Here is a 12,342-nt window from a genome sequence, read left to right on the forward strand (position 1 = left end):
CTAACACAACCATAGCCCAATACCTTACCCCTAATCTATTGATTCGAAACGCATGCAGAGTCAATCACACACTCGACCGAACACCCGAACTGAACTCAATTCATAACTAGAGTCCCGAGCTGCTTTCCCAAATTTTGTTATCAAGCCCCCAAGAAGACGCGATCCACATGACGGGAAGGTTTACCTAACTCCAAACTCGCACAACCCTCAAACCGAATAGCCACTTGGGCTGCCATTTTCCTCGATGAGGACGAAAAATTCATCCCAATCTCATATCTATCCCTGTCCTGAATACCTACGCTATTCTCCCCCACTTAGATTCGACTAAGTCTTCACAATAAATGAGATTTGAAGGAATCCCGATCCTTCTTACTCTTTAATAACCAACTGCTGACAACCTGTTTCTTGTCCGTGCGAGTTTTCTATTACTGGCCCAAATCCCCAAGGACCACGTTACTCCTAAAGATCAGAAAAACACTTCCCGAATCCCAGCCAGACTAATAATCTCAGACGCCTTAAAATGATGCCCCACCTATATCTTGATGTCCAAATAACCGATGCCTAGACCAAAGCCTCAACAGTAAACCACTTCCCCTGGCGCTTCCAAAAGCCGACCCCAACATAAAGGCTGAGTCACCAATCCTGTCCGTAGACCTTCTGCATCATGTCCCTGAACCGATCTCGACCCTAGACCCAGATAAGATTGAACGCTCCAAACCAGCGAAGAGGGACACGACCTTCACTAACCACTTCGTAACTTACGATATGCAAATTGTATATGACAATGTTGAAGGTATAATCCAAACACAAGTAGGGAAACAAACCCAGAGATACACTTGCTAAACCTTGGAACGAAAAACTCCCTCGTGCAGTTTCCCGCAAGTATTGCACTGATTCCAGCCCTGCTGGCCTCTCAAAAGCTGACCCGAACTCTTGGATCTCTTTCCGAGACCGTCTAATATATGCACTGGTCCCCTCTTCCCAAGGTGCGCCAAGTCGATTCCTACTCTCGAGCTCTAGAAATCATATCACTCAGGGTCTCGCACCCTGGCACACTCACCAGCTCATCGTCAATGGTTGAACTGCAATAGTTGGAGCAATCTCTACCCTAAATTGGGCTACAAACTACCCCCAAGACATAGTCTCTAATCCCGAAAGTGCAATATATCGCACAATTAATCGTTGCCGGTTGATACAAGAGATCCAAGGCGAACTCAAAATCCTGGCAGTCCTTCCGCTAACTGGCTCTCCACCAGAGCCAGGACCGAACTCTAGTCCTTCCCCTTGCGTGCTCATCCTCATCTGACAAAGCAGCTACCTTCACTATCAGAGCATAACCAAGAATCCTCCCTTCCCATAGCTTCTTAGATTCTCCAAGACTCTCACTGATTCAAGTATGGATCCTATGCTTTCAGTAGTATGGGCCCATACTACCTTCCACACCTATCCATACTTTCCTCAGAAATCCTCCTGAATCCTCTTAAGTCACTTAATCCACTGGTGCACCAATATCCGCTAAACAACAATGCAATACCCAACAAAACAACTCCTAGGTTTCCAACTTCACCGAACCGCCCTACTAACTCACTGGAGCATATCCTAGACTTTCCTAGGTCCCCAATCTCACCCTACCATCAGCTGCTGAAGAACTCCCCATGATGCCAACCATCCACATCCTGGATATCGTCATATCCACTTAGTGGCTGACTCCCATCATTCAGGAGTTCCACAAAGCACAAAGCAAGCAGCATTCGTGCAGTAGCACTCCGATCCAAAGGACTATCATAGAATATTCAGCCCACATATCGCAACTCGTGCTATCCACATCCATCCATCCTTACTGTCGGCTGCCTTATGCATGCAAATTATACACATAATAGGATCTAATAGACTGTCGAATAATAGACTCTACCCTAGGACCACAACCAGACAAGGAACAGGAAATAAGGCCAAATCAGTTATTTTAAGGCTATAAGATCCTAACCGTATACAATTTTAAAAGCATACACGTAGTAGTTACTAATACCAATAATCATTCTCATTCTAGCATGGCATCAAATATTCCCAAGGCTACAAGCACCACATATCAGGCCAGTCTATTGCCGACTACTCAGCACTAGCATGCAAGTCTACCATCTCATACAACATATAAAGGCATATCTCCTAGCCCTAACTAGCATGCGATTCTCAGATTCATAAACCAAATCATAACAAATAACATATATGGGTATTCTGGGAGACTTACTTGAGCTCGGCTGATTGCATGCAACAAACCCTTTCCTGTCTTAAAAAAAACTTTTTCCTTGAAAACATTTTTTTTTAAAACTTTATAGATCCCCAGTTTGAGTTCAGACACACCCGAAAGTATATCTGAATCCCTAAAACCAAGGCTCTGATACCAACTTGTAATGACCCAGAAATCAAGGGTAAAGATTTCATTTTTAATATAACCCAAACATAGACACCATTTATTCCAAACATTTCAAAACATTGTTAACTAAAAACATTTATCAGAGTTCGTCCCAAAATCATTCGTTGCAGAAAACATAGGTGTGTGCATTGCGATCAAGCTGAGCTCTTCCTTTCCAAAACCATGATACCTGAAACCATAAACAAAACTATCAGCACGAAGCTTAGTGAGTTCGCCAGAGCATTCCCCACACAATCCACATAACCACATAATCCATATTAGCTATAACAGCTACATAAACCATAACAATCACATAAGCATACATATAAACATATATGGATGCCCTGAAAACCCTCCAAGGTCTTACTCTGGATGTCGTGGAAACCCTCCAGGGTCTTAGCCCACTGCTATGGGACCTCCCACATGGTCTTCACTAACTACCAATCAAACCATACATGAAAACATATATGCTAAACATGCAAACATATAAGGATGCCCTGGAAACCATCCAGGGTCTTACACCGGGTGCCATGGGAACCCCCACATGGTCTTAGCCTAATGCCATGGGAACCCCCACATGATCTTAACTAAGGATGCTATGGAAACCTTCCAAGGTCTTACACCCCAGTGCCTCGGGAACCCCCCGAGGTCTTTACCTAGGATGCCGAGGAAACCCTCCAAGGTCTTACACCTAAGTGCCCCGGGAACCCCCCGAGGTCTTCCATGCAAGTATCACAAAGACAACTAGCATATCACATACAGTATAGTCAACTAGCATACCACATAATCACTAGCATACTCCCTATCACATAACCAACTAACATGCCACATAATACAACTTCAGTTAGTGTATTACAGATCATAAAATGGGCTGGCATTGGTGCCTTCGACCCATTGGTACAGTGAGGAGACTCACCTGGCACTGCTGAAGTCCTGCGAATGAAACTCCAGCTATTGGTTGACAGATTCCCGAACTGCCAACATCAAACAACACCCAATTAATAAATGGGTCCTAAGCCCAAGGTCTAAATCACACTCCAAAGGCCCAATATTCAAGTAATGGGCCAAAGCCCAACATGTGGCCCAATTTTCCAAATTGGTCCCAGACCTTTACATAGTCTTATTCAAAGGCCCAACCATTTAGTCCAATCCAAACATTTGGCATTTCTAGTGGCCCAATATCTCATAATCATCAAGGCCCAAACTATGGTCCATCTATGGCCCAATTTTCCAAATTAGGCCCAAGCCTCTCTAATAGGTATTATCCTGAAGCCCAATAATTTCCCTTCGTCCATAAATATGTTCCCAATTGGCCCACAAAGGCCCACAACAGCTTATTCCAATAAGTGGCCCAACAAGCATCCAAACCCAATTAGGGTTTTTTCATATAAAATAACGATTAGGGTTAAGTGTTCCTACTTAACCCATTGAGGACTTAATCCATTAAGTCCAAACATATAATGAAATCGGGCTTGAGTCATAACTCCAATCCAATGGTCCAAAATGTGGGTCCCGATAAGTCCAAACCATTAATTCCAAAATTAGGGTTCTCTAAACCTTAATTAGGGTTTTCAACCCAATAATAGCCCAATATGCCCAAAACTAAGTCCTCATATCCATTAGGGCCTCATTAGGCCCATTAGGGTTTCACAAGGCGGGGACCACCCACTACCACCTCGGGTAGTGGTGGTCAACGGCGGCTCATGGCGACGGCCACCACCTCACGGTGGTGGTTACGAGTTTCTTTTATTATTATTCTAGGCACCATTTACAATTTACAACTCAATAACACACACGCACACACTAATATAAACATACACACACAACCACCCTAATGGTGGCCGGTGGTGGCTCATGATGGCAGCTACCACCTCGAGTGGTGGCGGTGGCTTCCTTGGTTTTCCGACTATATAGAACCCACACAATACACACTAACGATGGAAAGCACACCCGCACACTTGTTTTGGTCGGAACATGAGCACATCTACCTTGTGGTGGCGTTTGGCGAAACCAGCAATACAGAAAGGCAGCAGCAGCGGTGTTTTTGCGATGACAGCCACCACCGCACGGTGGTGGCGGTGGTTTCTTTTGGTTTCTGGTCAAGCAGCCACACCAACGATAGGGTGACTACCCAACCCTCATTTACACGTCGTTGCTCAGAGATAAATACAACTACCCACCTCACGGTGGTGTACGAAGAAGACATCACCATTGGAAGGCGGCCACATCCGATTCTAACGGCAGTTCACGACCCTCCTTCGCTCTAACGGTGACGGATGCGGGCTTCCATGATGGCGACGACCAGAAGTGAAGAAGGAGGTGGCGGTTGTTAGAAGAGGGAGGCATAAGGGTGGTGCGGCTGAGTGTTCTAGGGTTAGGGTTTCGTTGGCCTTATATTGTAACATCCCAAAAATACCAGCTAAAAATTTCATTTTTAAATTAGGTTAATTCATAAAAACATCGTTACAAAACATTCATAATATTAATTTATGTCTAAGAACCGGTAACATCATAGTAAAATATTCAGAGTACATCCCAGAAAATCCATAGTGCGGAAAACATGAGAGTGTGTGATATGCCGCTACCGCGCCGGCTCCTGTCCCCTAGCTGAAGAGGTACCTGAAAACAAAACTATAAAACGTAAGCACAAAGCTTAGTGAGTTCCCCCATAATGCCACATACCATGCAATCATATAATGAACAGCTAAGAGATACGGGCCTCGCCCACACCCATAGAGATACGGGCCTCGCCCACACTCTACTAACTAGGAGATACGGGCCTCGCCCACACTCTGCTATCCATGGAGATACGGGCCTCGCCCATACTCCGCCACTAAACCATAACATACAAGTATCACACAGACAACAAGTATAAGCAATTCTATCATACTGGCATATATCACAATCAAACTCAGCTATGAGATACGGGCTCCGCCCACACTCCGATACTAATATATCGTCTATACGGGCCGGCCTTGGTGCCTTAGACCCGTCCCTACTGGAAGGAAACTCACCTCGAGAGTAGCTGCCGAAAACCTGCTCAGACTACGCCTGGCTGCCGCACCGGTAATCCCTCCGGCTATAAATCCGTAAACATGGATTAGGTACTCATAAATACCCCTAAGGTCAAATGACTGGTCAAAGTCAACTCCTTGGTCAAAGTCAACCTTCTGATTGACTGGACTCGCCGAGTCCATATGGCGACTCGCCGAGTCCTTCTATGTCTAGCCCGACTCTGACTCATCGGGTCCCTGTTCCCACTCACTGAGTCAGCCCGACTCGCTAGACGGGGACAACTAACAAACCCGCGACTGGACTCGCCGAGTCCAAGGGGGTGACTCGCCGAGTCCGACGAACAGATCTTACAGATCGCTCCAATCTTCCATCAGAACATCAACCTTGGAGATTTGGAGATTCTGGGACTATAGCTACACGTTAAATTGCTAATTCCACGTGCGACTACGGAGGGTTGGACCTCCTACACTTAAACCCTTCTTATCCTAATGACTGATCATATGACTCGCCGAGTTGGAAGAACAACTCGTCGAGTTCAAGGCTATATTCAGGGGACTCGCCGAGTTTGAAGAACGGCTCGCCGAGTATCAGGCAATCTTCATAGGACTCGCCGAGTTGTTTATCCAACTCGCCGAGTCTAAGGCCATCTTCATGGAACTCGCCGAGTGCACTTTGGCACTCGCCGAGTACCCTTCGACTCTTCACCTATTCTGGCCAAAACCGAGACATGCAATGGTTCCAAACCATAAATCTAAGCTCCTAGGGTATAAACACACGGAGTTTGGGAGGTTTAAGGTCTTGAAATCCACATATAAGGGACAAAAAGGGAATCTATTATACTAAAGATTAAGAAGGAGCTTTCTTACCTGGTTAGGAGCTTCTCCCAGGGTAGATTTCGGATCTACCACACCTCCTTGCACCCTCCAACTTCTTCCTTCTTCTTCTAAGCTTCAAACTTCCTTCACCAAACCAAAATCACTCACAAGGATCAAAATGGGCTAGGGTTTCGCTCTATAGTTCTTCTAGAAGAGAATGGGACGAAATGGGTGTTTTAGAATGGGTAAAATAGGGTGAAATGTCTGAAAATAGAGTTTCATCCAGACAGGTGGACTCGCCGAGTCCATGCATCGACTCGCCGAGTTCACCGCTCAAATCCCGTGTCCACCCTGCTGCTACTCGGCGAGTCGGGACGCAGACTCGCCGAGTTCGTGGCAAAAAAGAGATAAAAACTTAAATAAAATCATACCATGAACCCGGTGTTACAAATCTCCCTCACTTATTTTAGACTTCGTCCTCGAAGTCTGCCACTCCCTTTCAGAACAGCTCCGGATAATGCTCCATCATCTCATCCGCGGGCTCCCAAGTCCATTCCGAGCCCTTCCGATGCTGGCATTGCACCTTCACCAGCTCCACCCTTTTGTTCCTCAGTTCCTTTGACTTCCGGTCTAGGATAGCCACAGGCCGCTCGATATAATTCAGGTTGTCATCAACCTGGATGTCCTCCAAAGGTACCACTGCTGAATCGTCCACCATGCACTTCCGCAGCTGGGAGACATGGAAAGTGCTGTGGATCTGACTGAGTTCGGCTAGCAGGTCCAGCTGATATGCCACCTTGCCCACTCGGGCTGCAACCCTAAACGGTCCAATATACCTGGGACCCAACTTGCCCCGTTTCCTGAATCGGATGACGCCCTTCCACGGCGACACTTTCAGGAGAACCATATCCCCGACCTGGAACTCCATGTCTGATCGGCGCCTATCGGCATAACTCTTCTGCCGACTCTGAGCAGTCTGAAGCCTGCTCCGGACCTGCTGAATCTTCTCTGTCGTCTTGAGCACTACTTCGGTGCTCCCCACGACTCTCTGTCCAACCTCGCCCCAACATATCGGGGTCCTGCACTTCCTCCCGTACAACATCTCGAAGGGAGGGCGGTCAATACTCGCGTGATAGCTGTTGTTATATGAAAACTCGGCTAAAGGAAGATAGGTATCCCAGCTACCACCGAAGTCTAAAACACACGCCCGCAGCATGTCCTCCAGAGTCTGGATGGTCCACTCGCTCTGGCCATCCGTCTGCGGGTGAAAGGTTGTACTAAAATGCAGACGAGTACCCAGCTCGTCATGAAACTTCTTCCAGAACCTGGAAGTGAACCGCACATCCCTATCCGAAATCACTGAAACTGGCACCCCGTGCCGTGCCACCACCTCTCTGATGTAGATATCGGCCAATTTCTCGGCCGAGATGCTCTCCTGAATCGGGATAAAGTGGGCGCTCTTGGTCAATCGATCGACGATGACCCATATCGAATCCACTCCCCGCGCGGTTCTGGGAAGCTTGGTGATGAAATCCATCGCGATGTCTTCCCATTTCCACAGCGGGATATCCAACGGCTGCATCTTGCCGTGCGGTCTCTGGTGTTCGGCCTTGACCTTCCTGCAGGTCAGACACCGCTCAACGTACCATGCTACATCCCGCTTCATGCAGGGCCACCAATAGTTCAGACGAAGATCCCTATACATCTTCGTTGCCCCTGGATGAATGGAGAATCGGGATTTGTGCGCCTCCTCCATCAGAACCTGGCGCACGCCTCCGAGATATGGAACCCACACCCTGCGCTGTAATGTCAATAATCCCCTGCTGTCATGGTCGAAGGAGGAAACCTGTCCCACAATCCGCTCACTCTTCCGATGTTCCTCCTTTATAGCCTCCTGCTGAGCCTCCCGGATCCGCTCCAAAAGCGGAGTCACCACTGTCATCCGCATGCAAATATCCCTGATCGGCGCCGCCTTGCGGCTAAGCGCATCGGCCACCACGTTGGACTTCCTCGGGTGATAAAGGATTTCACAATCATAATCCTTTACCACATCAAGCCACCGACGCTGCCTCATATTCAGATTTGGCTGGTCCATGAGGTACCTTAAACTCTTGTGGTCCGTGTAAATCGTACAGCGAACCCCATAGAGGTAATGACGCCAAATCTTGAGGGCGAACACAACAGCCCCCAACTCCAAATCATGCGTCGGGTAGTTCGCCTCGTGAGGCTTCAGCTGCCTCGACGCGTAGGCGATGACATGCCCTCTCTGCATCAATACTGCGCCCAAACCTGAGATGGACGCGTCGCAGTATACAACAAAATCCTCCATGCCCTCTGGCAAGGCTAAGATTGGCGCCTCGCACAATCTCTGTCTCAGTGTCTCGAATGCTGCCTGCTGCTCAGGCCCCCAACGAAAGACCACAGCCTTCCTCGTTAACCTGGTCAGGGGTAATGCTATCTTGGAGAAATCCTTGATGAATCTCCGATAGTAGCCAGCTAATCCCAGGAAACTCCGAATCTCAGATGGAGACTTCGGAACCTCCCATCTCATCACAGCCTCCACCTTGGTCGGATCCACCGAAATCCCGTTCTGGTTGACAAGGTGCCCAAGAAACTGCACCTCGCGCAACCAGAACTCACACTTGGAGAACTTAGCATACAAGTTCTCCCTTCTCAAAGTCTCCAAAACCTCCCGCAAATGCTCCTCATGCTGCTCTCGCGTCTTGGAGTAAACCAAGATACCATCAATAAATACTATCACCGACCGGTCTAACATCGGTCTACACACGCGGTTCATGAGGTCCATGAACGCGGCAGGAGCATTGGTGAGCCCGAAAGGCATCACCACGAACTCATAGTGGCCATAACGTGTCTGAAATGCCGTCTTCTGCACATCCTCCTCTCTGACCCTCACCTGGTGATACCCTGAACGCAAGTCTATCTTGGAGAACCAAGATGCTCCCTGAAGCTGGTCAAAGAGGTCGTCAATCCTCGGGAGTGGGTAGCGGTTCTTCACCGTTACCTTATTCAGCTCCCTATAATCGATACACATCCGATGCGACCCGTCTTTCTTCTTCACAAACAGAATCGGGGCTCCCCAGGGTGAACTGCTCGGTCTAATGAAACCCTTGTCTAACAGCTCCTGAAGCTGTGTAGACAACTCCTGCATCTCAGGAGGAGCCAACCGATACGGTGCCTTGGCTATCGGAGCCGCACCAGGGACTAGGTCGATCCTGAACTCCACCTGTCGCTCTGGAGGTATCCCAGGCAGCTCCTCGGGGAATACATCCGCGAACTCTCGTACTACGGGCACATCGCCTACCGTCGCCCTACCCGCCTCCCGGGTGTCCATGACATATGCGACATATCCTGCGCAACCCTGCTGAAGGTAACGCCTTGCCCTCGCTGCCGAACAGAAGGCTGGCCCTCGCTATGATCTCTCACCCTGAATTACTAACTCTCCCCCACTTGGGGCTCTGACTCGTACTAACCGTTGCGCGCAATCTATCACTGCCCCATTGGAACTCAGCCAATCCATACCAATAATGACCTTGTTTCCCCGCAATGGAATGGGAACTAGGTCAACCAAATATCCCTCTTCGAACAACCTCAATACACAATCTCGGAAGACCTCTGATGCTCGCACCGACCGGTCGTCCGCAATCTCGACCTCTAAAGGGCAATCCAACATGCCCGAGGACTCAGGAAACTTCTTGCTAAGTGCAAGAGAAACAAAGGATCGGGTAGCCCCCGAATCAAACAACACCTGGACTGGAATACCGTTCACATGGAACGATCCTAAACGTATATACACAGAGCACATATCAATATCATAAATCTCATATAATAGGTCAGAGGGAAAGAATCATACCCGTCACCACATCGGGTGCAGCGCGTGCCTCCTCGGCTGTCAGCTGAAATGCCCGGCTCCTCACCACCGGAGCCTCTGCCTTGCCCTGTCGGCCATCTGTAATCCGCAGGGTTGCTGGAGCTGGCGCCTGTACTGGCGCTGCTGCTGTCAACTGGGGGCAGTTGGCCCTCTTGTGGCCCCTCTGGTTGCAGTGGAAACACAGCAACTCAGATGTCTGAATAACCGGAGCAGGGGCAGTACAATCCCTGCTGAAGTGTCCCGTCTTGCCGCACCTGTAGCAGCCTATCGATCCTAATCTACACGCTCCCTCGTGCGACCTGCCGCACTTCCTGCAGCGGCCCGGTCCTGAATGGCCTTTCGGCCTACCATCTGATCCCTTGGGCTTCTTTCTCGAAGCCCCTATCGTCTGTCCCTCCTCTGCCTTCCTCTTCCGGACGTGCTCCAGATCTATCTCCCTCTCCCTCGCCCTAGCAATCATAGAATCCAGGGTAGGGCAAGCTGAAAAACTGACATGCTCCCGTATGTCGGCTCGCAGCATGTCATGGTAGCGGGTCCTCCTCATATCCTCATCACCTGCATACTGGGGCACCAGTAACGCCCTCTCCCGGAACTTGGCGGTGATCTCCGCCACAGTCTCCATCGTCTGTCTCATATCCAGAAACTCTCTAGCTAACTGCTGGAGTTCCACTGCAGGTGCGAACTCCGCTCTGAACCGGGTCACAAAGTCCGGCCACGTCATAGCCTCAATGGCCGCGGCTCCCAAAGAGTCACAAACCGACTCCCACCAATCTCTAGCTCTGTCACGTAGACACCCTGCTGCAAATCGTACCTTCGACCCCTCGGGGCAGAAGCTGATCAGCTGTGCAGACTCAAGGTCTGCAATCCATCGTCTGGCAGCAATGGGGTCCTTCGCCCCATGGAAATCTGATGCACCACTGCCCCTGAAGTCCTTAAAGGACAGTGTGCGTGGTCCTGACTGGCTAGCCGCCATATCACTCCTGAACGCCCTGAGACGATCCTCCATCAATTCTACAATACCCTCCTTGATCGACTCGAAGATGATGGGAGTCGACTCAAGGATGCCCCTGGTAATCTCTGACGCAATGAACTCGCGTAGACCCTCATCAACTGGTTCGGACCCTGAACCCGAACCCGATCCCGATGCTGAGCCTCCCGCTCCCTGTCGTGTGGTCACCATACTGAAAAACATAGCATAACCACCATCAAACGATATTCCACTAACAAGGTTCACATACATACCACTAGTCCCCGGTCTCGCCTCGACCCTTTTTGAATCGAGTACGGATCCTCCGCTTTCAGTAGTACGGGCCCATACTACCTTCCACGTCTATCCTTACTTTCCTCAAGAATTGCCTCAACTCAACCAAGTCCTTTCTACTAATACTGCGGTTCTCGTGCTACTCTCGCCCTAGGCTTACCCTAAGTAATCGCCATCCCACTCTCTGCCATCAGTTGCACAAGAAGTCTCTGCTTTCTTTCCCTAACTAGCTTGCGAATACTATTACATATTACTCAGACTAGATAATTATTCGAATGAGAGGTCCTACCCTACAACGGTTGGACTCAAACAAGAGCTGCGAAATAGGGCTAGACCCAACCTTCTGAAATTATTTAATCCTTGCAATATGTAACTTAGCATATTCGTTCACTAGTTAGTGAAAGACGACTAGAACTCCTAATAGCACAAAGCAAGCAACATTCGGGCATTGAGTACACATAATCAAGTATATACTACTCTGGCTATCATACTGACTGATCTGTACTAGCATGCAATTTTCAAAAAGCCGAAACACATAAAGCAGGCACATAAGGCATCATTCCTAGATCCTTAGTCCTATTCTAGCATGCTGTTCTACTGAAACTGAACTGATAATCATAACGTAAACTTGTATGGGGACTTTGGGGAAAACTTACTTGAGCTCGGCCGGTCACGCACATCACACACCTTTTTCTTTTTAGAAACCCCTTTTACTTAGTCTTTAGAAAATCATTTCTTTATAAAAATCTTTTAATCCCTCGATTTGAGTCCAGACACCCCCGAAGGTGTGTCCGAATCCCTCAAACCAGGGCTCTGATACCAACTTGTAACATCCCAAAAATACCAGCTAAAAATTTCATTTTTAAATTAGGTTAATTCATAAAAACATCGTTACAAAACATTCATAATATTAATTTATGTCTGAGAACCGGTAACATCATAGTAAAATATT

General features: G+C 48.4%; 1 long non-coding RNA gene across 1 annotated transcript; it reads right to left on the reverse strand.

Annotated features, from left to right (window-relative positions):
* Positions 1-4,978: 4,978 nt before the first annotated feature.
* LOC145103838 (uncharacterized) lies at positions 4,979-6,354 on the reverse strand. Its single transcript, XR_013706891.1, has 3 exons — positions 6,292-6,354; positions 5,425-5,489; positions 4,979-5,029 (listed from the first exon to the last, which is right to left on the reverse strand). It is a non-coding gene; the product is annotated as an uncharacterized LOC145103838 (long non-coding RNA).
* Between the last annotated feature and the right edge of the window lie 5,988 nt (positions 6,355-12,342).

Source organism: Lactuca virosa, chromosome 1 (genome assembly GCF_052849685.1).
Source record: "Lactuca virosa cultivar CGN04683 chromosome 1, Lactuca_virosa_CGN04683_v6, whole genome shotgun sequence".
NCBI classification, from domain to species: Eukaryota; Viridiplantae; Streptophyta; class Magnoliopsida; order Asterales; family Asteraceae; genus Lactuca; species Lactuca virosa.